Consider the following 27,811-nt stretch of genomic DNA (forward strand, 5'->3'; position numbering starts at 1 on the left):
TCGTAATAGAATGAATTAATATGTAATATTGTATTGTTTTTTTATCAATTTGACTGTATGAGTACTTATTGCTTATATTGGGTCTATACAAGAATCAATTTAATTGGTTTAGTCATACATTGAAAGAGCGTTGATGCAGATTCGCTTTGCATTATTATTGTTTTTTTATTTGAGAAAAATTTTGTAAGCTCAATTACAATATCACAAGACAACACATAGGTTTCAATTTGAGTCAACAGTGCTAGCTTTCGTGAAAAGGGAGACAAACATTTTGGAATTTGTGATATCGTATTCGTAATTTCTGTATATTGTGTATTGATTAAAACTATCGAGTCTTTTTTAAGCTTTATTACACAAGGAATTAGTAAAAAAAAAGAAAAAAAGAAACAACTTCATTTCAAAATTCTATTAAAATTTTGCTTTACATGACAAGAAATGGCAACATTACCGAAAGTTTGCTTAAGCAGTGTTGCAAGATACTTGTATTGTAATGTTTTCTAATAATTTAATACTAGGGGATTTTATTATGAAGCGAGTATATAAACAGTAGTGTGTGCTAACTTGATTATTTTAAATTCAAATTTATGTATTTTTGTTACTTTAAAAATTGTAAGAAAAGGTTTTTCAACTGACGCCTCATGTTGTGCGTGAGAAACGATTGAAGGCGTGTCCTGCAAAATTCCACACATTGTTAAAATTAGGGTACTCAACACATAAATTGGCCTGTAACTAATTTTTTTCGTCTGAAAAAATTATTTCATTTCATTAATTTTCGAATACATGCCAGCATCTTAGTTTCACAATTATCACAACATTTGAATGTTGACCAAAAAACCATATAAACTAGATCATTGTTATAGTAACCCAGCCAGCCAGATGTGTACAAATTACAATAATTTTATTCTCAAAATATATAAGATCAATTTTTAATAATATTTGACAAACAGACAAAATTAAACTATAAACACTTAACCGTAACCAATGAACTATGACAATGAGGTAGAGATCAGATCATCCCTTTCAGTCGGACAGGAAAACCGAACATTCATTCTTTAAACCGAATATAGTTGACATATTGCTTATAGAATCTGGGAAACGGACCTTACATGTACCACCAAAACTAAACGTTGGTCACTAAACCATGAAATGAAATAAAGGTAAAATGATTCGCAAACTAATAACTTAAAAATCTCAAGATAAAGATAAATATTTTTTTAAAGAAAGTAACTGAACCATGCAAATATGGTCACGGAAACCAGACAAATTCTAAATGGAAACTACGGACCATAACGTGATCTTTGTTAGAATAAAACTGGTCGGTATTTTGTCATATAATGTTTTCGTATTGTACTATTCTAAACAAACTTCAAGATCATCCTCGACTTTTTGATTTTAATATGGTACATTGTTTTAGAATTATTATTGATATTATAATATATATTTCATGTTTTAAAAATCTACAAGTATGCAGTTTATAACTTGCATACAATTTTATATACGCATTTTGTCGTCTGTATTTTTCATTTTTAAGTGATACTAATTTTTGTAATATTATTTGTTAACTAAATTAATATTTATTACTGCTGTCTGTTTCCTATGACTTGTAAATTTGTGTTTGGAAATGAACCATTTAATGTTCAACAAAATGTTTTCTGGGTATTTTCAACCTCCTATGCATGCGATGCGAATTATGTTGAACAACTTTGAGCAGGGTTCAACCAAAAATTCTCATTTTGGATACTATTAGAAAGAATGTTTTAAAGGGTTTACCATCATACTGGTTAACGGTATATTGTGTTTTAAATCAGAGGCGAAAAATACCAAAGGGACATTCAAACTCATAAGTTGAAAATAAAATGACAAAGTCATGGCTAATAAAGAAAAAGACCAAGACAAGCAACAGTATACAAAACACAACATAGAAAACTGAAGACTGAGCAACACGAACCCCACCAAACACTGGGTTGATCTCAGAGGCTCCGGAATGGTAAGCATATAGTAAAAGACTGGCAACTGACTAAAAGACTAAAATGGACTAAGTAATTTAAATCATTATTACCGTTTCAGATAAAAAGTGATAGGAATGCCTAGAACGTGGCACAACTAACAGTCAGAGCCAGCTAGACTCAAGCTAGCAGCCACTCGCTAGCAGCCACTCCGCTAGCAGCCAGTTTTCAGGTATGTCTATAAACCCAAAAGTTGCATAAGATTCAAACTAACTTAAACTTTTCAATTTTATATTACCACTACAATATCTGTTTTAACTTCAATTTAGCCGTCGAAAACACTTTTCAATGAATTTGAAAATTTCATTTCCTGTTCAATATGAAAATTTCATTTCCTGTTCAATATTTTAATAAACAATAGTATGTGCTTTTAACATCGTGCAGGTGCTGCACGCTTAAAGACTTAACTTCAACTGTCAACACTGAAAAATGACATTATTTAAATGTTGCCTAAATTTTCTTGTTATATGGTATCGACTTTGCCATCAGAAAATGTTTGTGCGATATTGTGCGAAATAGCTTTCCATATTCTCGGCATGTAAAATAGTTCCTAAAAAGTAAAAATATTTCTACGCTTCGAGAATACAAAGTTTAGTTCGTACTTTTAATACTTTCATGTCAAACAAATCTGTTTTGGCGAATCATTCTTTTTCAGTAACAGTGGGTTTCGCTTAGTTTTGATGACACGCAGGGTTTATTTTTAGTAATCAAAGTATGGTGTGCAAGTACATAACTAATTAATTATATAACAAATTAAAAAAAAAAATCCGTGCTATACCCCACCTGGATTTTTCAGTCAAGCATGCCTAAGGGTCCCAACTTTCATTTGCACCTAGTGTGGAAAAAAGTATTGCCTCAGAATTTTTTTTATAAACTTTGAAAGTTAGGGTAGGGTAGGGTGCCGGACCCCAACTTTGGATCAATTTTAAAAAAAATCCGTGCTATACCCCACCTGGATTTTTCAGTCAAGCATGCCTAAGGGTCCCAACTTTCATTTGCACCTAGTGTGGAAAAAAGTATTGCCTCAGAATTTTTTTTATAAACTTTGAAAGTTAGGGTAGGGTAGGGTGCCGGACCCCAACTTTGGATCAATTTTTAAAAAAATCCGTGCTATACCCCACCTGGATTTTTCAGTCAAGCATGCCTAAGGGTCCCAACTTTCATTTGCACCTAGTGTGGAAAAAAGTATTGCCTCAGAATTTTTTTTATAAACTTTGAAAGTTAGGGTAGGGTAGGGTGCCGGACCCCAACTTTGGATCAATTTGAAAAAAAATCCGTGCTATACCCCACCTGGATTTTTCAGTCAAGCATGCCTAAGGGTCCCAACTTTCATTTGCACCTAGTGTGGAAAAAAGTATTGCCTCAGAATTTTTTTTATAAACTTTGAAAGTTAGGGTAGGGTAGGGTGCCGGACCCCAACTTTGGATCAATTTTAAAAAAAATCCGTGCTATACCCCACCTGGATTTTTCAGTCAAGCATGCCTAAGGGTCCCAACTTTCATTTGCACCTAGTGTGGAAAAAAGTATTGCCTCAGAATTTTTTTTATAAACTTTGAAAGTTAGGGTAGGGTAGGGTGCCGGACCCCAACTTTGGATCAATTTTAAAAAAAATCCGTGCTATACCCCACCTGGATTTTTCAGTCAAGCATGCCTAAGGGTCCCAACTTTCATTTGCACCTAGTGTGGAAAAAAGTATTGCCTCAGAATTTTTTTTATAAACTTTGAAAGTTAGGGTAGGGTAGGGTGCCGGACCCCAACTTTGGATCAATTTTAAAAAAAATCCGTGCTATACCCCACCTGGATTTTTCAGTCAAGCATGCCTAAGGGTCCCAACTTTCATTTGCACCTAGTGTGGAAAAAAGTATTGCCTCAGAATTTTTTTTATAAACTTTGAAAGTTAGGGTAGGGTAGGGTGCCGGACCCCAACTTTGGATCAATTTTAAAAAAAATCCGTGCTATACCCCACCTGGATTTTTCAGTCAAGCATGCCTAAGGGTCCCAACTTTCATTTGCACCTAGTGTGGAAAAAAGTATTGCCTCAGAATTTTTTTTATAAACTTTGAAAGTTAGGGTAGGGTAGGGTGCCGGACCCCAACTTTGGATCAATTTTAAAAAAAATCCGTGCTATACCCCACCTGGATTTTTCAGTCAAGCATGCCTAAGGGTCCCAACTTTCATTTGCACCTAGTGTGGAAAAAAGTATTGCCTCAGAATTTTTTTTATAAACTTTGAAAGTTAGGGTAGGGTAGGGTGCCGGACCCCAACTTTGGATCAATTTTAAAAAAAATCCGTGCTATACCCCACCTGGATTTTTCAGTCAAGCATGCCTAAGGGTCCCAACTTTCATTTGCACCTAGTGTGGAAAAAAGTATTGCCTCAGAATTTTTTTTATAAACTTTGAAAGTTAGGGTAGGGTAGGGTGCCGGACCCCAACTTTGGATCAATTTTAAAAAAAATCCGTGCTATACCCCACCTGGATTTTTCAGTCAAGCATGCCTAAGGGTCCCAACTTTCATTTGCACCTAGTGTGGAAAAAAGTATTGCCTCAGAATTTTTTTTATAAACTTTGAAAGTTAGGGTAGGGTAGGGTGCCGGACCCCAACTTTGGATCAATTTTAAAAAAAATCCGTGCTATACCCCACCTGGATTTTTCAGTCAAGCATGCCTAAGGGTCCCAACTTTCATTTGCACCTAGTGTGGAAAAAAGTATTGCCTCAGAATTTTTTTTATAAACTTTGAAAGTTAGGGTAGGGTAGGGTGCCGGACCCCAACTTTGGATCAATTTTTAAAAAAATCCGTGCTATACCCCACCTGGATTTTTCAGTCAAGCATGCCTAAGGGTCCCAACTTTCATTTGCACCTAGTGTGGAAAAAAGTATTGCCTCAGAATTTTTATTATAAACTTTGAAAGTTAGGGTAGGGTAGGGTGCCGGACCCTAACTTTGGATCAATTTAAAAAAAAATCCGTGCTATACCCCACCTGGATTTTTCAGTCAAGCATGCCTAAGGGTCCCAACTTTCATTTGCACCTAGTGTGGAAAAAAGTATTGCCTCAGAATTTTTTTTATAAACTTTGAAAGTTAGGGTAGGGTAGGGTGCCGGACCCCAACTTTGGATCAATTTTAAAAAAAATCCGTGCTATACCCCACCTGGATTTTTCAGTCAAGCATGCCTAAGGGTCCCAACTTTCATTTGCACCTAGTGTGGAAAAAAGTATTGCCTCAGAATTTTTTTTATAAACTTTGAAAGTTAGGGTAGGGTAGGGTGCCGGACCCCAACTTTGGATCAATTTTAAAAAAAATCCGTGCTATACCCCACCTGGATTTTTCAGTCAAGCATGCCTAAGGGTCCCAACTTTCATTTGCACCTAGTGTGGAAAAAAGTATTGCCTCAGAATTTTTTTTATAAACTTTGAAAGTTATGGTAGGGTAGGGTGCCGGACCCCAACTTTGGATCAATTTTAAAAAAAATCCGTGCTATACCCCACCTGGATTTTTCAGTCAAGCATGCCTAAGGGTCCCAACTTTCATTTGCACCTAGTGTGGAAAAAAGTATTGCCTCAGAATTTTTTTTATAAACTTTGAAAGTTAGGGTAGGGTAGGGTGCCGGACCCCAACTTTGGATCAATTTTAAAAAAAATCCGTGCTATACCCCACCTGGATTTTTCAGTCAAGCATGCCTAAGGGTCCCAACTTTCATTTGCACCTAGTGTGGAAAAAAGTATTGCCTCAGAATTTTTTTTATAAACTTTGAAAGTTAGGGTAGGGTAGGGTGCCGGACCCCAACTTTGGATCAATTTTAAAAAAAATCCGTGCTATACCCCACCTGGATTTTTCAGTCAAGCATGCCTAAGGGTCCCAACTTTCATTTGCACCTAGTGTGGAAAAAAGTATTGCCTCAGAATTTTTTTTATAAACTTTGAAAGTTAGGGTAGGGTAGGGTGCCGGACCCCAACTTTGGATCAATTTTAAAAAAAATCCGTGCTATACCCCACCTGGATTTTTCAGTCAAGCATGCCTAAGGGTCCCAACTTTCATTTGCACCTAGTGTGGAAAAAAGTATTGCCTCAGAATTTTTTTTATAAACTTTGAAAGTTAGGGTAGGGTAGGGTGCCGGACCCCAACTTTGGATCAATTTTAAAAAAAATCCGTGCTATACCCCACCTGGATTTTTCAGTCAAGCATGCCTAAGGGTCCCAACTTTCATTTGCACCTAGTGTGGAAAAAAGTATTGCCTCAGAATTTTTTTTATAAACTTTGAAAGTTAGGGTAGGGTAGGGTGCCGGACCCCAACTTTGGATCAATTTTAAAAAAAATCCGTGCTATACCCCACCTGGATTTTTCAGTCAAGCATGCCTAAGGGTCCCAACTTTCATTTGCACCTAGTGTGGAAAAAAGTATTGCCTCAGAATTTTTTTTATAAACTTTGAAAGTTAGGGTAGGGTAGGGTGCCGGACCCCAACTTTGGATCAATTTTTAAAAAAATCCGTGCTATACCCCACCTGGATTTTTCAGTCAAGCATGCCTAAGGGTCCCAACTTTCATTTGCACCTAGTGTGGAAAAAAGTATTGCCTCAGAATTTTTTTTATAAACTTTGAAAGTTAGGGTAGGGTAGGGTGCCGGACCCCAACTTTGGATCAATTTTAAAAAAAATCCGTGCTATACCCCACCTGGATTTTTCAGTCAAGCATGCCTAAGGGTCCCAACTTTCATTTGCACCTAGTGTGGAAAAAAGTATTGCCTCAGAATTTTTTTTATAAACTTTGAAAGTTAGGGTAGGGTAGGGTGCCGGACCCCAACTTTGGATCAATTTTAAAAAAAATCCGTGCTATACCCCACCTGGATTTTTCAGTCAAGCATGCCTAAGGGTCCCAACTTTCATTTGCACCTAGTGTGGAAAAAAGTATTGCCTCAGAATTTTTTTTATAAACTTTGAAAGTTAGGGTAGGGTAGGGTGCCGGACCCCAACTTTGGATCAATTTTAAAAAAAAATCCGTGCTATACCCCACCTGGATTTTTCAGTCAAGCATGCCTAAGGGTCCCAACTTTCATTTGCACCTAGTGTGGAAAAAAGTATTGCCTCAGAATTTTTTTTATAAACTTTGAAAGTTAGGGTAGGGTAGGGTGCCGGACCCCAACTTTGGATCAATTTTAAAAAAAATCCGTGCTATACCCCACCTGGATTTTTCAGTCAAGCATGCCTAAGGGTCCCAACTTTCATTTGCACCTAGTGTGGAAAAAAGTATTGCCTCAGAATTTTTTTTATAAACTTTGAAAGTTAGGGTAGGGTAGGGTGCCGGACCCCAACTTTGGATCAATTTTAAAAAAAATCCGTGCTATACCCCACCTGGATTTTTCAGTCAAGCATGCCTAAGGGTCCCAACTTTCATTTGCACCTAGTGTGGAAAAAAGTATTGCCTCAGAATTTTTTTTATAAACTTTGAAAGTTAGGGTAGGGTAGGGTGCCGGACCCCAACTTTGGATCAATTTTTAAAAAAATCCGTGCTATACCCCACCTGGATTTTTCAGTCAAGCATGCCTAAGGGTCCCAACTTTCATTTGCACCTAGTGTGGAAAAAAGTATTGCCTCAGAATTTTTTTTATAAACTTTGAAAGTTAGGGTAGGGTAGGGTGCCGGACCCCAACTTTGGATCAATTTTTAAAAAAATCCGTGCTATACCCCACCTGGATTTTTCAGTCAAGCATGCCTAAGGGTCCCAACTTTCATTTGCACCTAGTGTGGAAAAAAGTATTGCCTCAGAATTTTTTTTATAAACTTTGAAAGTTAGGGTAGGGTAGGGTGCCGGACCCCAACTTTGGATCAATTTAAAAAAAAATCCGTGCTATACCCCACCTGGATTTTTCAGTCAAGCATGCCTAAGGGTCCCAACTTTCATTTGCACCTAGTGTGGAAAAAAGTATTGCCTCAGAATTTTTTTTATAAACTTTGAAAGTTAGGGTAGGGTAGGGTGCCGGACCCCAACTTTGGATCAATTTTAAAAAAAAATCCGTGCTATACCCCACCTGGATTTTTCAGTCAAGCATGCCTAAGGGTCCCAACTTTCATTTGCACCTAGTGTGGAAAAAAGTATTGCCTCAGAATTTTTTTTATAAACTTTGAAAGTTAGGGTAGGGTAGGGTGCCGGACCCCAACTTTGGATCAATTTTAAAAAAAATCCGTGCTATACCCCACCTGGATTTTTCAGTCAAGCATGCCTAAGGGTCCCAACTTTCATTTGCACCTAGTGTGGAAAAAAGTATTGCCTCAGAATTTTTTTTATAAACTTTGAAAGTTAGGGTAGGGTAGGGTGCCGGACCCCAACTTTGGATCAATTTTAAAAAAAATCCGTGCTATACCCCACCTGGATTTTTCAGTCAAGCATGCCTAAGGGTCCCAACTTTCATTTGCACCTAGTGTGGAAAAAAGTATTGCCTCAGAATTTTTTTTATAAACTTTGAAAGTTAGGGTAGGGTAGGGTGCCGGACCCCAACTTTGGATCAATTTTAAAAAAAATCCGTGCTATACCCCACCTGGATTTTTCAGTCAAGCATGCCTAAGGGTCCCAACTTTCATTTGCACCTAGTGTGGAAAAAAGTATTGCCTCAGAATTTTTTTTATAAACTTTGAAAGTTAGGGTAGGGTAGGGTGCCGGACCCCAACTTTGGATCAATTTTAAAAAAAATCCGTGCTATACCCCACCTGGATTTTTCAGTCAAGCATGCCTAAGGGTCCCAACTTTTATTTGCACCTAGTGTGGAAAAAAGTATTGCCTCAGAATTTTTTTTATAAACTTTGAAAGTTAGGGTAGGGTAGGGTGCCGGACCCCAACTTTGGATCAATTTTAAAAAAAATCCGTGCTATACCCCACCTGGATTTTTCAGTCAAGCAGGCCTAAGGGTCCCAACTTTCATTTGCACCTAGTGTGGAAAAAAGTATTGCCTCAGAATTTTTTTTATAAACTTTGAAAGTTAGGGTAGGGTAGGGTGCCGGACCCCAACTTTGGATCAATTTTAAAAAAAATCCGTGCTATACCCCACCTGGATTTTTCAGTCAAGCAGGCCTAAGGGTCCCAACTTTCATTTGCACCTAGTGTGGAAAAAAGTATTGCCTCAGAATTTTTTTTTTAAACTTTGAAAGTTAGGGTAGGGTAGGGTGCCGGACCCCAACTTTGGATCAATTTTAAAAAAAATCCGTGCTATACCCCACCTGGATTTTTCAGTCAAGCATGCCTAAGGGTCCCAACTTTCATTTGCACCTAGTGTGGAAAAAAGTATTGCCTCAGAATTTTTTTTATAAACTTTGAAAGTTAGGGTAGGGTAGGGTGCCGGACCCCAACTTTGGATCAATTTAAAAAAAAATCCGTGCTATACCCCACCTGGATTTTTCAGTCAAGCATGCCTAAGGGTCCCAACTTTCATTTGCACCTAGTGTGGAAAAAAGTATTGCCTCAGAATTTTTTTTATAAACTTTGAAAGTTAGGGTAGGGTAGGGTGCCGGACCCCAACTTTGGATCAATTTTAAAAAAAATCCGTGCTATACCCCACCTGGATTTTTCAGTCAAGCATGCCTAAGGGTCCCAACTTTCATTTGCACCTAGTGTGGAAAAAAGTATTGCCTCAGAATTTTTTTTATAAACTTTGAAAGTTAGGGTAGGGTAGGGTGCCGGACCCCAACTTTGGATCAATTTTAAAAAAAAATCCGTGCTATACCCCACCTGGATTTTTCAGTCAAGCATGCCTAAGGGTCCCAACTTTCATTTGCACCTAGTGTGGAAAAAAGTATTGCCTCAGAATTTTTTTTATAAACTTTGAAAGTTAGGGTAGGGTAGGGTGCCGGACCCCAACTTTGGATCAATTTTTAAAAAAATCCGTGCTATACCCCACCTGGATTTTTCAGTCAAGCATGCCTAAGGGTCCCAACTTTCATTTGCACCTAGTGTGGAAAAAAGTATTGCCTCAGAATTTTTTTTATAAACTTTGAAAGTTAGGGTAGGGTAGGGTGCCGGACCCCAACTTTGGATCAATTTAAAAAAAGATCCGTGCTATACCCCACCTGGATTTTTCAGTCAAGCATGCCTAAGGGTCCCAACTTTCATTTGCACCTAGTGTGGAAAAAAGTATTGCCTCAGAATTTTTTTTATAAACTTTGAAAGTTAGGGTAGGGTAGGGTGCCGGACCCCAACTTTGGATCAATTTTAAAAAAAATCCGTGCTATACCCCACCTGGATTTTTCAGTCAAGCATGCCTAAGGGTCCCAACTTTCATTTGCACCTAGTGTGGAAAAAAGTATTGCCTCAGAATTTTTTTTATAAACTTTGAAAGTTAGGGTAGGGTAGGGTGCCGGACCCCAACTTTGGATCAATTTAAAAAAAAATCCGTGCTATACCCCACCTGGATTTTTCAGTCAAGCATGCCTAAGGGTCCCAACTTTCATTTGCACCTAGTGTGGAAAAAAGTATTGCCTCAGAATTTTTTTTATAAACTTTGAAAGTTAGGGTAGGGTAGGGTGCCGGACCCCAACTTTGGATCAATTTAAAAAAAAATCCGTGCTATACCCCACCTGGATTTTTCAGTCAAGCATGCCTAAGGGTCCCAACTTTCATTTGCACCTAGTGTGGAAAAAAGTATTGCCTCAGAATTTTTTTTATAAACTTTGAAAGTTAGGGTAGGGTAGGGTGCCGGACCCCAACTTTGGATCAATTTTTAAAAAAATCCGTGCTATACCCCACCTGGATTTTTCAGTCAAGCATGCCTAAGGGTCCCAACTTTCATTTGCACCTAGTGTGGAAAAAAGTATTGCCTCAGAATTTTTTTTATAAACTTTGAAAGTTAGGGTAGGGTAGGGTGCCGGACCCCAACTTTGGATCAATTTAAAAAAAAATCCGTGCTATACCCCACCTGGATTTTTCAGTCAAGCATGCCTAAGGGTCCCAACTTTCATTTGCACCTAGTGTGGAAAAAAGTATTGCCTCAGAATTTTTTTTATAAACTTTGAAAGTTAGGGTAGGGTAGGGTGCCAGACCCCAACTTTGGATCAATTTTTAAAAAAATCCGTGCTATACCCACCTGGATTTTTCAGTCAAGCATGCCTAAGGGTCCCAACTTTGATTTGCACCTAGTGTGGAAAAAAGTATTGCCTCAGAATTTTTTTTATAAACTTTGAAAGTTAGGGTAGGGTAGGGTGCCGGACCCCAACTTTGGATCAATTTTAAAAAAAATCCGTGCTATACCCCACCTGGATTTTTCAGTCAAGCATGCCTAAGGGTCCCAACTTTCATTTGCACCTTGTGTGGAAAAAAGTATTGCCTCAGAATTTTTTTTATAAACTTTGAAAGTTAGGGTAGGGTAGGGTGCCGGACCCCAACTTTGGATCAATTTTAAAAAAAATCCGTGCTATACCCCACCTGGATTTTTCAGTCAAGCATGCCTAAGGGTCCCAACTTTCATTTGCACCTAGTGTGGAAAAAAGTATTGCCTCAGAATTTTTTTTATAAACTTTGAAAGTTAGGGTAGGGTAGGGTGCCGGACCCCAACTTTGGATCAATTTTAAAAAAAATCCGTGCTATACCCCACCTGGATTTTTCAGTCAAGCATGCCTAAGGGTCCCAACTTTCATTTGCACCTAGTGTGGAAAAAAGTATTGCCTCAGAATTTTTTTTATAAACTTTGAAAGTTAGGGTAGGGTAGGGTGCCGGACCCCAACTTTGGATCAATTTTAAAAAAAATCCGTGCTATACCCCACCTGGATTTTTCAGTCAAGCATGCCTAAGGGTCCCAACTTTCATTTGCACCTAGTGTGGAAAAAAGTATTGCCTCAGAATTTTTTTTATAAACTTTGAAAGTTAGGGTAGGGTAGGGTGCCGGACCCCAACTTTGGATCAATTTAAAAAAAAATCCGTGCTATACCCCACCTGGATTTTTCAGTCAAGCATGCCTAAGGGTCCCAACTTTCATTTGCACCTAGTGTGGAAAAAAGTATTGCCTCAGAATTTTTTTTATAAACTTTGAAAGTTAGGGTAGGGTAGGGTGCCGGACCCCAACTTTGGATCAATTTTAAAAAAAATCCGTGCTATACCCCACCTGGATTTTTCAGTCAAGCATGCCTAAGGGTCCCAACTTTCATTTGCACCTAGTGTGGAAAAAAGTATTGCCTCAGAATTATTTTTATAAACTTTGAAAGTTAGGGTAGGGTAGGGTGCCGGACCCCAACTTTGGATCAATTTTAAAAAAAATCCGTGCTATACCCCACCTGGATTTTTCAGTCAAGCATGCCTAAGGGTCCCAACTTTCATTTGCACCTAGTGTGGAAAAAAGTATTGCCTCAGAATTTTTTTTATAAACTTTGAAAGTTAGGGTAGGGTAGGGTGCCGGACCCCAACTTTGGATCAATTTTTTAAAAAATCCGTGCTATACCCCACCTGGATTTTTCAGTCAAGCATGCCTAAGGGTCCCAACTTTCATTTGCACCTAGTGTGGAAAAAAGTATTGCCTCAGAATTTTTTTTATAAACTTTGAAAGTTAGGGTAGGGTAGGGTGCCGGACCCCAACTTTGGATCAATTTTAAAAAAAATCCGTGCTATACCCCACCTGGATTTTTCAGTCAAGCATGCCTAAGGGTCCCAACTTTCATTTGCACCTAGTGTGGAAAAAAGTATTGCCTCAGAATTTTTTTTATAAACTTTGAAAGTTAGGGTAGGGTAGGGTGCCGGACCCCAACTTTGGATCAATTTTAAAAAAAATCCGTGCTATACCCCACCTGGATTTTTCAGTCAAGCATGCCTAAGGGTCCCAACTTTCATTTGCACCTAGTGTGGAAAAAAGTATTGCCTCAGAATTTTTTTTATAAACTTTGAAAGTTAGGGTAGGGTAGGGTGCCGGACCCCAACTTTGGATCAATTTTAAAAAAAATCCGTGCTATACCCCACCTGGATTTTTCAGTCAAGCATGCCTAAGGGTCCCAACTTTCATTTGCACCTAGTGTGGAAAAAAGTATTGCCTCAGAATTTTTTTTATAAACTTTGAAAGTTAGGGTAGGGTAGGGTGCCGGACCCCAACTTTGGATCAATTTTAAAAAAAATCCGTGCTATACCCGACCTGGATTTTTCAGTCAAGCATGCCTAAGGGTCCCAACTTTCATTTGCACCTAGTGTGGAAAAAAGTATTGCCTCAGAATTTTTTTTATAAACTTTGAAAGTTAGGGTAGGGTAGGGTGCCGGACCCCAACTTTGGATCAATTTTAAAAAACATCCGTGCTATACCCCACCTGGATTTTTCAGTCAAGCATGCCTAAGGGTCCCAACTTTCATTTGCACCTAGTGTGGAAAAAAGTATTGCCTCAGAATTTTTTTTATAAACTTTGAAAGTTAGGGTAGGGTAGGGTGCCGGACCCCAACTTTGGATCAATTTTAAAAAAAATCCGTGCTATACCCCACCTGGATTTTTCAGTCAAGCATGCCTAAGGGTCCCAACTTTCATTTGCACCTAGTGTGGAAAAAAGTATTGCCTCAGAATTTTTTTTATAAACTTTGAAAGTTAGGGTAGGGTAGGGTGCCGGACCCCAACTTTGGATCAATTTAAAAAAAAATCCGTGCTATACCCCACCTGGATTTTTCAGTCAAGCATGCCTAAGGGTCCCAACTTTCATTTGCACCTAGTGTGGAAAAAAGTATTGCCTCAGAATTTTTTTTATAAACTTTGAAAGTTAGGGTAGGGTAGGGTGCCGGACCCCAACTTTGGATCAATTTTAAAAAAAATCCGTGCTATACCCCACCTGGATTTTTGCAGTCAAGCATGCCTAAGGGTCCCAACTTTCATTTGCACCTAGTGTAGAAAAAAGTTTTTTTTTTTACTTTTTTCCACACTAGGGTTAAGAGGGAATATCTGGTATGCACGCAGTCTAAGTAATTATAAACTACTGCGGGTTGTTTCTCCACGTTGGCCTTTGAACCGGACGTAGATAAAGTAGAAATTGCCTCTAAAATGCTTTCAGCACTTATGCCCTTGACCCATACGAGCTTTGTTGATTCATGTATCATTGTCATTTTGCTTCTTTTCTTCTGTTACCTATTCTGACATCGGACTCGGACATATTTTAAACTGAGTTTCTTTATTCTACATTGGCTAGAGGTATAGGGGAGGATTGAGATCTCACAAAACATGTTTAACCTTGCCGCATTCTTGCACCTGTCCCAAGTCAGGAGCCTCTGGCCGTTGTTAGTCTTGTATTTTTTTTTTTTAAATTTTAGTTCATTTATATGTTTCGGAGTTTAGGGTGATGTTCATTTTTACTGAACTAGTACAAATTTTTGTTAAGGGGCAAGCTTAAGCCCGCCTCCGGGTGCTGGATTTTGTCGCTGTGGTGAAGACCTGTGATGGCCTTGAGTCTGCATTCTGCTCTTTGGTCGGGTTGTTGTCTCTTTGACACATTCCCCATTTCTATTCTCAATTTTACCAGAGGTAGAGGGTGACATTGCCTCTAAGATGGTCTATAATATTTATGCCCTAGACCTATACAAGTTTGTCAGCATAGGGTATTTGGTACCAGGTATGTCAAATAATCAGCATCGGGTGGGGGAACTTGGTATGTCACATAGTCCGACTTACTATTGCAGGATGGCCAAACTAAAAGTTATGATACAAAAGGTAGAGGAAGACATTGCCCTATCAAATGGCACTTAGCATTTATGCCCTTGACCCAAACGAGTCAGTATTGAGTAAGCAGGGAGTGGAGGGATACCCAGTATGTCACAAACTATTGCCGGCTAGCCAAACTAAGAGATTGTCCACCCGTATGAGTTTGTCAGCATAGAGTTTGGGGTATCGGGTATGTCACATAGTCTGACTTAACTATTGCAGGATGACCAAACTAAAAGATTCTCCATGTTGGCCATGATACCATACAATATTTTATTCTCTAAAATCCAATACTACCAGAGGTAGAGGGTGACATTCCCTCTGAGATGATCTATAACACTTATGCCCTAGACCTATACAAGTTTGTCAGCATAGGGTTTGGGGTACCTGGTATGTCACATAGTCCGACATTACTCTGGCCAGCTGGACAACCTTACAGAGTCTCCATATTGGCAATGATACAAGAGGTAGACGAAGATATTGCCTCTAAAATGACCCTAAACTTATGCTTTTAGTCTGTACGAGTTTGTAAGCATCGGGTGGGGGGGACTTGGTATGTCAAGTAGTCCGACTTTGTCTGGATGGCCAAATTAAAAGATTATCAATGTTGGCTATGATACAAAAAGTAGACGAAGACATTGCCCTTTAAAATGGTACTAAGCATTTATGCCCTTTATCCAAACGAGTTTGCCAGCATTGGGTAAATAGGGGGATGATGAGTACCTAGCATATCACATAGTGTGACTAAACTATTGCCGGGTATCCAAACTAAAAAATTCTCCATGTTGGTCATGGTATTAGAGATCAAGTAAACATTGCCTCTTAAATGGCTCATACCACTTAGAACCGTACGAGTTTTTTAGAATCAAGGGGGGGGGGGGGGGAGGGGGGGGGGGAGGTATGTCACATAGTCCTACTTAACTATTGTCGGATAGCCAAACTAAAAGATTCTCCACATTAGCCATGGTACCATACACCGCTTTATTCTCTTCAATGCAATACTACCAGAGGAAGACGGATACATTGCTTCTAAGATGGTCTATAGCACGTATATTCTACACCCGTATGAGTTTGTCAGCAAAGGGTTTTGGGTACAAGGTATGTAACATAGTCCGATTTAACTATTGCCGGCTCGCCAAACTAAGAGATTCTCCACTTTGGCCATGAAACAAGAGGTAGAAGAATATATTGCTTCTAAAATGAGTCTTAGCACTTATGCCATTGACCCAAACGACCGTGTCACTATTGGGTGAAATCTGGGAGTAACTGGTATGTAGCATAGTCTGACTTAATTATTGCCGCCTAGAATAACTAAGAGATTCACCACGTTGGCCTTGGTTCCAGAGGTAGAGGTAGATATTGCGTCTGAAATGGATCATTTCACTTATGTGTTAGACTCGTACGTTTTCGTCAGTAAGGGATAAAAAGGGGGCACCTGGTATGTTACATAGTCCAATTTAACTATTACCGGCTAGCCAAACTAAAGGATTGTTCATGTTGACCATGAAACGAGAGATAGGAGTTTGCATTGCCTCTAAAAATGGCCTATAGCACTAATGGCCTAAACCCGTATACATTTTAACATAGAGTTAGGGGGCATGGTATGTCTCATTGTCCAACTTAAATATTGCCAGCTGATCAAACTAAGAGAAGAAGACAATACTAGTACCTCTAAAATGGTTCATAGGTTTTATGCCTAGCCTCGTGCGAGTTTGTCAGCATGTGGGAGGTCCTGGTTAGGAATATGACAATTGTTTTCCATTCATTTGATGTGTTTGAGCTTTTGATTTTGCCTTTTGATAAGAGACTTTCCGATTTGAATTTTCCTAAGAGTTCGTTTTTTTTTGTTATATTACTTTTTATCTTAGTATGTCATAAAGTCCGACTTAACTATTGCCGGCTACCCAAACTAGATTATCCACGGTGAACATGGTACCAGAAGAAGAAGTAGATATTGCCTCTAAAATGGATCATGCCACTTATGCCCTAGACCTTTACGAGCTTGTCAGTACCAGGTTTGGGAGGGGTGGGGGAACTTGGTATGTCACATAGTCCGACTTAACTATTGCCGGATGGCCAAATTGAAAGATTCTCCACGTTAGTCATGGTCCCATATAAAAGCAGTATTCTATTCTCTTTAATCCAATACTACAAGAGGAAGAGGGACACATTGCCTTTCAGATGGTACAATGCACTTATGTCCTACACCAGTATGAGTTTGTCAGCATAGGGTTTGGGAACCTGGCATGTCACAAATTCCGACTTAACTATTGCCGGCTGGCCATACTTAGAGATTCCCTACGTTGGCCATGATGCAGGAGGTTGAAGATGATATTGCCTCTAAAATGGTCCTTAGCACTTATGCCTTTGACCCATACGGGTGTAAGGTAGGGGTACATGGTCATATAGTCTGACTTTACTATTGCCACCTGGCCAAACTAAGAGATTCTCCACGTTGACCATGGTTCCAGAGGCAGAGGTAGAGATTGCCTCTAGACCCGTACGTTTTTTCAGCATAAGGCGATGTAGTCGAGGTACCAAGTATATAACATAGTCCGACTTAATTATTGCCGGCTTGTCAAACTAAGAGATTCTCTACTATGTTCATGATACAAGAGGTAGAAGACACTTCCTCTAAAATTGCCTTCAGCACTTTTGCCCTTGACCCATACTAACTTGTTTTTGATTATATACTTATGACGTGGATCTGTACTTATACATCCCGCATTGTGCTACGGTCAATATTGAGTTCTTTTCTTTCATTTTTGCTTATGTATTTTGTCTATATGCCATTTCCTGTTTCTTTGTTGAAACAGTTAATTGTTTTCATAGTGATTAAGATTATATTACAATGTTGACTGCTATACCCCGATTTTTGACGTTTTTACCTATTATGTCTGTTTGTTTTGCTCACACATTGTTGTCAATATATAATGGAATTGTATGCAACTGTCATACAATTGAGAGGTTTAGCTAGCTATAAAACAAGGTTTAATCCACCATTTTCTACATAAGGAAATGCTTGCACCAAGTTAGGAATATGACAGTTGTTTTCCGTTCGTTAGATGTGTTTGAGCTTTTTATTTTGCCATTTTGTAAAGGACTTTCCGTTTTGAATTTCCTTCGGAGTTCGGTATTTTTGTTATTTTACTTTTTTGTCACTATTGGGTGAAAGGTGGGGGTACCTGGTTTGTCACATAGTCTGACTTTACTATTGCCGCCTGGCCATGCTTAGATTCTCCACGTTGATCATGATACCAAAGGTAAAGGTAGATATTGCCTCTTAAATGGCTCACTCATGCCTTAGACCCGTACGATGTATCACCATATGTTGAAAAGGGGGGACACTGGTATGTCACAGAGTACACTGTAACTATTACCGGCTGGCCAAATTAAGAGATGGTTCACGTTAACCATGATACTAGAGGTAGAATGATATACTGCCCAAAAAAGGGCCATTAGCACTGATGCTCTAGACCAGTACGAGTTTTCAGTATAGGATTGGGGTACTTGGTTTGTCTCATTGTTAACCTTTACTATTGTCGGTTGCCAAACTAACAGATTCTCCACGTTGGCCACAATACAAGATGTAAAATAAAATTGACCATAAAATGGCCCTTAGCATTTATGCCCTTGAATCATACGAGCTTTTTCTATTGGGTGAAGAGTGGGGTACCTGGTTTGTCACATAGTTTGACTTAACTTTTGCCGCCTGGCCAAACTTAGAGATTCTCCACGTTGACCATGGTACCAGAGGTAGTAGTAGAGATTGCCTCTAAAATGGCTCATATCACTGATGCTCTATACCAGTACACGTTGCAAGCATACAATGAACAAAAGGGGGGTACCTGATATAAATTACATAGTCCAATTTAATTATTATCGGCTGGCCAAACTCAGAGATTATTAACGTTAACCATGATACCAGGGGTAAAAGTATACATTGTTTCTAAAATGGCTCACAGCACTGATGCTCTAGACCCGTACGAGCTTTAAGCATAGGGTTGGGGGTACCTGGTTTGTCACATAGTCCGGCTATTGCCGGCTGATCAAACTAAGAGATTCATCACATTGGCAATGATACCAGCGGTACAAGAAGACAATGCCTTTAAAATGACCCATTTGACTTATGCCTAGACCCGTACGAGATTCTTTTAGCTTGTAGGGATCCTGGTATCCCAGTATGTCACATAGTTCCACTTAAGTATTGCCGGCTGGCCAAACTAAGAGATACGTCACGTTGGCCATGATACAAGAGGCAGAAGAAGACATTGCGTTAAAAATGGCCCATAGTATTATTGGCTAGACCCGTACGAAATTTTCAGCTTGTGGGTGGGTTGGTGGGGGGGGGGGGGGTCCTGGTATCCTTGTATCCTCACATTATCATACCTCCTATACATTTCTAGGAATATGATTGGTTAAAAGCAACCGCGTGGAGACCGTGTATATTCCATTTTGGGTTCGTAGGCGGAGCTTATTTAAATACACGATTAGTAGTGGTGTTACGTCCCTTCATAAAAACAACATGGTGTTGAGAAAAAATCTAAAAGGTTTCCACAGACGAAGAAATTGACGATGAACGATTGAAATAAATTCATAAAACACATTTAAAGCTGACAAGTTGTTATTTTTGGCATTTCCTTTTCTATAGACCAATGGAAGAAGGTTCTTAATACTAACGGTATTGAAGACTTGATCACTTTGACATATATGGGGTCGGTAAATTGAATATAGGGATTCACTGACCCCATATATATCATATTAGGCCACTAGCACACTATGCAACAAATATAATCCGACTTAGTACTAATGCCGGCTGGCAAAACTAAGAGTCGTCACGTTGGCCATGATACAAGAGGTAGAAGATGACGACATTGCATCTAAAATAACCACAAGCATTTATGCCTAGACCCGTACGAGTTTGTCAGCAGGGTTTTTTTTTTTTTTTTTTTTGGCGGGAGGGGGTGAGTGTCCTGATGTTCTGATGTCACATTGTCCGACTTAACTATTGCCAGCTAGCCAAACTAAGAGATTATTAACGTTAACCATGATACCAGGAGTAAAAGTATACATTGCCTCTATAATGGCTCACAGCACTGCTGCTCTAGACCCGTACGAGTTTAAAGCATAGGGTTAGGGTACCTGGTTTGTCACATACTCCGACTATTGCCGCTGATCAAACTAAGAGATGTATCACGTTGGCAATAATTCCAGCGGTAAAAGAAACCAATGCCTCTAAAATGACCCATAGGACTTATGCCTAGACCCGTACGAGATTTTCAGCTTGTTTGGGTCCTGGTATCCTAGTATGTCACGTAGTTCGACTTTAGTATTGCCGGCTGGCAAAACTAAGAGATACGTCACATTGGCCAAAATACAAGAGGTAGAAGAAGATATTGCCTCTCAAATGGCCTATAGCGTTTATGTCTAGACCCGTACGAGATTTTCAGCTTGTCGGGGTCCTGGTATCCTAGTATGTCACGTAGTTCGACTTAAGTATTGCCGGCTGGCCAAACTAAGAGATACGTCACGTTGGCCATAATACAAGAGGTAGAAGAAGACATTGCCTCTAAAATGGCCCATAGTGTTATTGGCTAGACCCGTACGAGATTTTCAGCTTGTGAGGGGGGGGGGGGGGGGTCCTGGTATCCTTGTATCCTGACATTATCTTTCCTCCTATACATTTCTAGGAATATAATTGGTTAAAAGCACCCGCATGGAGACCGTGTATATTCCATATTGGGTTAGTAGGCGGAGCTTATTTCAATACACGATTAGTAGTGGTGTTACGTCACTTTATAAAAACAACACGGTGTTGAGGAAAAATCTAAAAGGTTTCAACAGACGAAGAATTTGACGATGAACGATTGAAATAAATTCATAAAACACACATTTAAAGCTGGCAAGTTGTTATTTTTGGCATTTTCTTTTGTATAGACCAATGGAAGAAGGTTATTAATACTAACGATATTGAAGACTTGATCACTTTGAGATATATGGGGTCAGCAAATTACATATATGGAATTTACTAACCCCATATACAGTCCCTGTAACGTAAAAGTTAACACTTTTTTCATTCGGGAATCGTACGTACAGCGTTCGGGAATCGTTCGTATAGAGTTCGGTCATCGTTCGTACATCATTCGTATAGCGTTCGTACAACGTTCGGTCAGCGTTCGTTCATCGTTCGTTCATCGTATGGTAAATGTCATCGTTTAGGGTTTTGTATATCGTATGGTTCATGGTATCGTTAAGCGTTTTATTTGTCGTATGTAACATGGTATGGTTTAGCGTTAAGCGTTTCGTTTATCGTATGGTTTAGCGTTTAGCGTTTCGTTTATCGTCTGGTTTAGCGTTTAGCGTTTCGTTTATCGTATGGTTTAGCGTTTCATCTATCGTATGGTATATCGTTTTGTTAGGCGTATGATATATGTTTTATTTCAGAAAGTTATTTCAATTATTATTTTGAGTTAAAATAATTTAACATAAAGAAAAGCGGGAAAAAAAACAGTTATTAGATTGGATTGATTTATAGTTGGTTGCGTACTTGTATATCCCAAACAACCAAACGGATGCTCCACTTTGGCAAGGTTTTTTTACTGCCAGCCGAAAGAGGACTTGTAGTGACCATATTTATATCCCCTTGTCATCTTTTGGACTAAATTAGACTGGAAAGATTGGATTGGAGACATTTCACTTATCAATTAAAGCAAATAAGTTATCTTAATTATTATATTTTTTGTTTTATACAAATTGCGTAATTCTTGATGTCTTTTTGTAATTTTGAATCATTGTGTTAATTACATTTTAAATTTGATCTTATAAAATGTTAAAAAAAAACTAACCTAAATAATACCCTTAGTTCAATGGAACGTGAACTATCTATTTTACATACAAAAAAATTAGTCGTAAAAATAGTATTGGTTGAAAACGTTTTATCTTGATTGAGAAACGTTTAGCAATGTAATAAACTTACTTTGAATGTACTATAACTTAATGTAGATTTGGAACTGTATACCATTTCTTACCGATAGAAAAAAAATCTGCAACTAATATCATTACACTATGGAATATCCTGCTATATAAAACGAGGGGGGAAACATTTCCTTCCATCAATACAGTAAATAAAAAACCCACTTTTTATCAAGGTAATCGATATCATGCAAAAACAATAACTAGACTTAGGTTGGGTACTACTTTATTACCTGGTCAGCTAGGCCAGTACATCCGCAATGTATCTCCAATATGCAATACATGCGGCATTAAAGAGGATATAGAACACGTACTAGTTAACTGTATTAATCACTCACAAGCCAGACAAAATTTACAATCAAACTTGGATAAGGTTCAAATAAAAAATGTTAATACCAAAATATTGCTAGATCCTCCTAAAGATAAACAACAATATGTCTGGTCGTGCTTGGTTCAATATTTAACAGAAATTGATTAACATAAATTTATATAAGTATCAAAAAAAATAAAAATAATATAAATAAAATAAATAAAATACACTGCAAGAGTTATCCGGGTCAGTGACTCAAAATGGAGTCAGGCCGTAACCGGCAGTAATAAAACAATTTTTACAACAATAACAGGACGTACTAAAGAAAAGATCGTTAAGAATACCAATTACACTGCAAGAGTTATCCGGGTCAGTGACTCAGAAATGGAGTCAGGCTGTAACCGGCAGTACAGCAGGCTCTTCAAGACGGCTTAACAACACATCGGTAAGAAGACCAACTACACTGCAAGAGTTATCCGGGTCAGTGACTCAGAAATGGAGTCAGGCCGTAACCGGCAGTACAGCAAGCTCTTCAAGACGGCTTAACAACACATCGGTAAGAAGACCAACTGCACTGTACAGTGTACAATTTGGAGTTTAGTATGGCGTTCATTATCACTGAACTAGTATATATATTTGTTTAGGGGCCAGCTGAAGGACGCCTCCGGGTGCGGGAATTTCTCGCTGCATTGAAGACCTGTTGGTGACCTTCTGCTGTTGTCTGTTCTATGGTCGGGTTGTTGTCTCTTTGACACATTCCCCATTTCCATTCTCAATTTTATTAACAACACATCGGTAAGAAGACCAACTGCACTGCAAGAGTTATCCGGGTCAGTGACTCAGAAATGGAGTCAGGCCGTAACCGCAGTACAGCAAGCTCTTCAAGACGAATTAAAATCGAAATAAATTTATAATCTAAAAAAATGTTTGAAATAATTAAACATATTTAAAATTAGTTAAAATATATGTAGTGCTAAGTAAATTAAACTATTGAAATTATGCTAACTAAACAGTAACTCACGATAACATTTGGCTTTCTTTTTTTTTCCAAATTCGCGGCATCCAAATTATTTTTGTGTCTACTTTTGGTCCTTATATAAATTTTCCATATCATTAAGCCGCAAGTCAAATCAAAGACTTAAAAAATGGTACTTCGCAAGATCTGGTTTGCGCTAACCCAGTTTTAATTAGCGTGGGGCGCTGTCTTCCTGCAGGCAGCGTTCCAGTGTACTAGCACTATAAAGTCTCAATATAAGTAGCACTAGCAGAAAGCAGTCAAAATTATACATACACCCTTTGTTTTTTTTATTTATTTTATTTTTATTGTACTTAATTCTCTTTTTTTTTATAGTACATACAAAACATCTTACTTATTATTTTTGCAAAACTCGCATACACAAATTTAGGCATCTTTCGGTTTATACAAAATATTTGACAAATAAATTCACATTCACAATTTGGCATATCAAAATTTTCCGCTCTTTACTTGGCTGCTGGTGTACCAGGACAACGTTGCTGCCGTTCACTGCTGTTTGCTTGGTTTTGCTTTCCTCCTTTTCCTACTTCTGGTGGCTCCGTGTTTATTAATTATCTATTTTTACGTATATATATTTTTTTTTTTTTTATTTTATGTTTTATATAAAAATTTCATTTTTATATTATTTTATTTTATTTATTTTTATATTCTTTTCTTTTCTTTATTTATTAACTTATTCATCAATTTATTTATTCATTTAGTTATTCAAAATTTTACTCTATATTATTTTTTAATAATTTTTTTTTTTGTCATTCTAAATTATATCAATTACCATATGGTAAAAATTAAATTATTCAATGCCCAAAAAGGCGCAAGCCAGGGCCGACCATGCAAGGGCTGTATAGCCAGTCAAGGTATAATTGCGCAAATGTTATAGACTTATCTGCAATTTTTTGTTCTTATTGCATTAAGGACAAAAATTTGCACTAAGGACCTGACGGAATGATAGAATTGACACAAAAAACATGGCATATAGAAGGACACTTTCTAAAAGTACATTTTTTTAATTTGATAATCATATCTTTAGTAATTGTAAAGTTAGTTAATGTTTTATCGACACGCGCCACACACCGTTGATTGTCATCTGTGTAATCGATAGAAATTCATGTTCGTTTAACCTTGACCCGTTTTGGATCCACTTGTAAACTGATTAAACATGTTTATGGTATTTCAATTTTCTCTGATTATTTTCGTTTGTTTGTTACTGTCGTATTTATTTTGTGGCACGCGCTGCTTAAAAGTCATGTAACTTCAAAATAATAATATCGATTGACACCAAACTTTATATTTATGAGTTATATACTTATATCTTCGTATATCCATGTTCTTTGTGGTCTTAAAACATCGTTTTAGTGTCCTTAGTGCAAAAACTTTGTGCTCAGTCCTTTGTGGTATTTCTACACACCGTTTTCATATTTAATTAATAACTGAATTCCCTCCTCATATTTACGGGCTAGTTTCTGAGCGCTGAATTCATGTATGTGATCTTATTCACCATTCAAAATGATTGTACACGAGTCATCTGTAAATAGCCTTGAAAAGCATGAGTTAACAGTGCGCATTATATTCCCATATAATTTCTCCATTTTTCTCTATAAAAGCCTGGCGGAATTTATAATCTTCACAACCACGACAGGATTCAGACCCTCTATCAGACTCTATCTTTTTTAAAACAAATTCAGACATCCTTTCAAGTGAGTATTCTTATTTTACATGTAAATAGGTTAATCGTTTAGAGGTAAATATTCCATTTATTGGCACAATTCATACTATAAGAAAAGAAGAGATGGCGCGATTCAAACCTTTTCTAAATGGTAGTTGGCGCAAATTACACCTTAATTTTCTGACAAACCGGTAATTTCGTCGCCTGGGGATATGAATTTGACATTAATCTTCCTTCAGTAACTTTACAATACGCAGCCGTGACGTCATTTCCGTATATGGTAGATAGTACGTGTGATATTTAAACCAGAAATACCAAGTGAATTTTATCTTTTAGGAGGACTCCATTTCGGGTAACATTAAATATAAATAAAAATAAAATTACAATTACAATTACAATTAAAAAAAAATAATAATAAGTTCATTTGTAAACTTATGTATTTACTTTATTTCATGCATCTTATTTTTGTATTCTTTTTTTTGGCGTCAATTACTTATTTTTTTTCTAATTGACCTCTTCATAAATCGAAAGACGCATAAATTTTAAACCTAAATACAATCACATGGCATTGAATGATTTCTCCAGCTCTAGTTATAGATGCCTCTTAATTTTTATTTTTCTCGTTGGGTTGCTTGTCCATTGACGTTTACGCCATATATCTTTTTCGGTATTTGTAAACAGCCGCTCATCGATCAATTTCACAAAAAATCTAATGAGAAAAATACTCGTAAGTCATGAACATTAAAGTATAACTTGCTATCAATTTTTGTAGTAATATTGTTTTGTGAAGAGAGCCCTTCAGGACACTTCATCGTATACGCACAAAGATAAAATAAATGAAACACTTTTAAGCTGTTTAAATCATGCAGTGAATTTTGAAAATATGGTTTAAAAAAAACGGTTATTTCTGTTTAATACTTTTCTGTCCCTTGTTTTAATAATTAGGACACGTGCCACCGGTTATACAACTAGTCAACCATGAATAATCTCAAACAACAAATGTTTTATTGGTTTGTCATAATTGCTAATCAATGTCGTATGGTTTTCGGCAGTATTGTAACAATAAGGGTTTATCCTTCAGTATTATAAAATTGCTTCAGTCATTTAATATATTTTATTTTTGTTGGTCATGTATAATATTTTTAGAATGATAATATAATTGTATCATTTTGAAGCGTTATTTGTATAATTATTTAATATTTATTTAACTTGCATACCGATTTGATTGGCCAATAACTGTTTAAACACATGACGGCATAATAATATTATACATGAGCGTTTTGGAAAAATTCGGCAGATATTTAATCAACGGCTCCAAGGAAAGTTTTCTTGTAGGGTAAAAGAAGGGGGAAAATATACCTCTAAGGAGTAAAACTTTAAAATTTGTATAACCTTTAAATTGTTTAACTTTTCATATTCAGGCTTTCTCCTCAATTGCTAATATGGAGAATCGCGCGTTTTAATGCCATATCTTTTATCATTGTTTCTGTTAAATCAAAGACATGTAATACATGTATTCTATTTTTCTTAATAAACTTATTCACAATGATATATGGAAATTCGGGACGATTTAGAAATTGGCATGTTGTGTATACACCTTTCTATTGGTAAACACTATATATGTTGCCCACTCGATGTCCCTGTGTGTTTTTTGTTGTTTGATTGCTGTCTTATTGTCGTTAAACCCACCATGATCTCCTACTGTTTAAGTTCTGTTTAATGTGCGTTTAAATCGATTTAAAACGTACAAACTGAGTTTTGCTCAGAGGAAGAGTAATAGAAGAGGTTTGTATATAAATGCTTAGTGCAAAGTAAACAATAAAAAAAAAGTTTCACTTTTCAATTTTCAACTCCCCAAAATTTTAAACTGTATTGATTTTGAAGACGTGTCTCATCTAAACGAAGTCTGAATGGTCTCCAACTTACCAGTTTATTGTTTCCCTGTTTTGCACATACCTAAATATAAACCTCATCACATTTGATCCCAAAATTATCAATAAAATTGAATTTGTCGTAGTAAATTCTATTGAGCACAAAACAAATCCAAACCAGATTTGAATTATATGGATATTCAATTATTTTTTAAGAAATATGAAGAAAAATAATAATTATCTTGTTTGACTTTGAAACACGGAGTTAGTACTTTAAATTACATTGTGCACAAAATATCATAAATCTTCCTATAGGAATGAGAAACTCTTTCTTCATAGAAATGTATGAAATAGTTTACACTGGACATTAAACAACCAACAATCAATCAACTAAAATATATTCAAGGGATTATCATTATGCATGTATATGTATATAAATGCCAGGTACCATATAAATATATTGAATAATCAACAAAATATAGTGCTGTCAAAAAGACACATTATCATAAGGATATCAAAATAATTCACGTTTTTTTTTCAAAATGATTAGCAAACAATCCGCTTTCCGAAGCATTTTTCAGTTTCCGTGCTATCGCTCCGTGTCGATTAATAATTTTTAGAATAAAGTTGAAAAATCGATCTACGTAACACACTATATAATATATATAGAAGTCACAGTAAACATTAAACTTATGCATGGCGGAAAAGAAATATACGAAAACAATGTGCATGCAGCCTCGCAAATAATATTTAAAAAAATGACATTTAATTTATAAAACTTAGGACTTTACTTTTTGTATTTTTGGTGGGATGTTGAAGTCTCTAGAATATAGAAAATACACGAGAAAACCTCTTAGTACACTATCAAAATGTGATTGGTGTCCATTGTACTATATATTGTTTAAGCATTTCGTGTATTCTTATTCATTTGGACATCTGTGTCCCTGGCTCTGAACAAGAAATTGCGAGGATGTTATGCTTTTACCTTTTTATACCGTCAATTTACCTTTAATATGATTTTTTAACAGAATGTTATATATATAATTTTTAAATTGGTGTTTTTCCTTGTGAAAACAATATGGTCCTAAAGCTAAATGTCGTCGTCAGATGTCTAGTGTCTCATAAGCCTATCTAGTCTGGGTATTTGTCTTATTTTATTATTGTGAAATGTATATTACAAATTTATATAATTTGTATATAACTTGGTAGACAAGTATGTGACACTTGAATAAAATAAATTTTCTCTCTGTATAATGGAAGGCGCTCAACACTTTAGAATATACACCACTTGCTGTTTTCTTTACCTGGACACAGATCTTA

Source organism: Mytilus californianus, unplaced genomic scaffold, assembly GCF_021869535.1.
Source record: "Mytilus californianus isolate M0D057914Y unplaced genomic scaffold, xbMytCali1.0.p SCAF_8, whole genome shotgun sequence".
Classification (NCBI taxonomy): domain Eukaryota; kingdom Metazoa; phylum Mollusca; class Bivalvia; order Mytilida; family Mytilidae; genus Mytilus; species Mytilus californianus.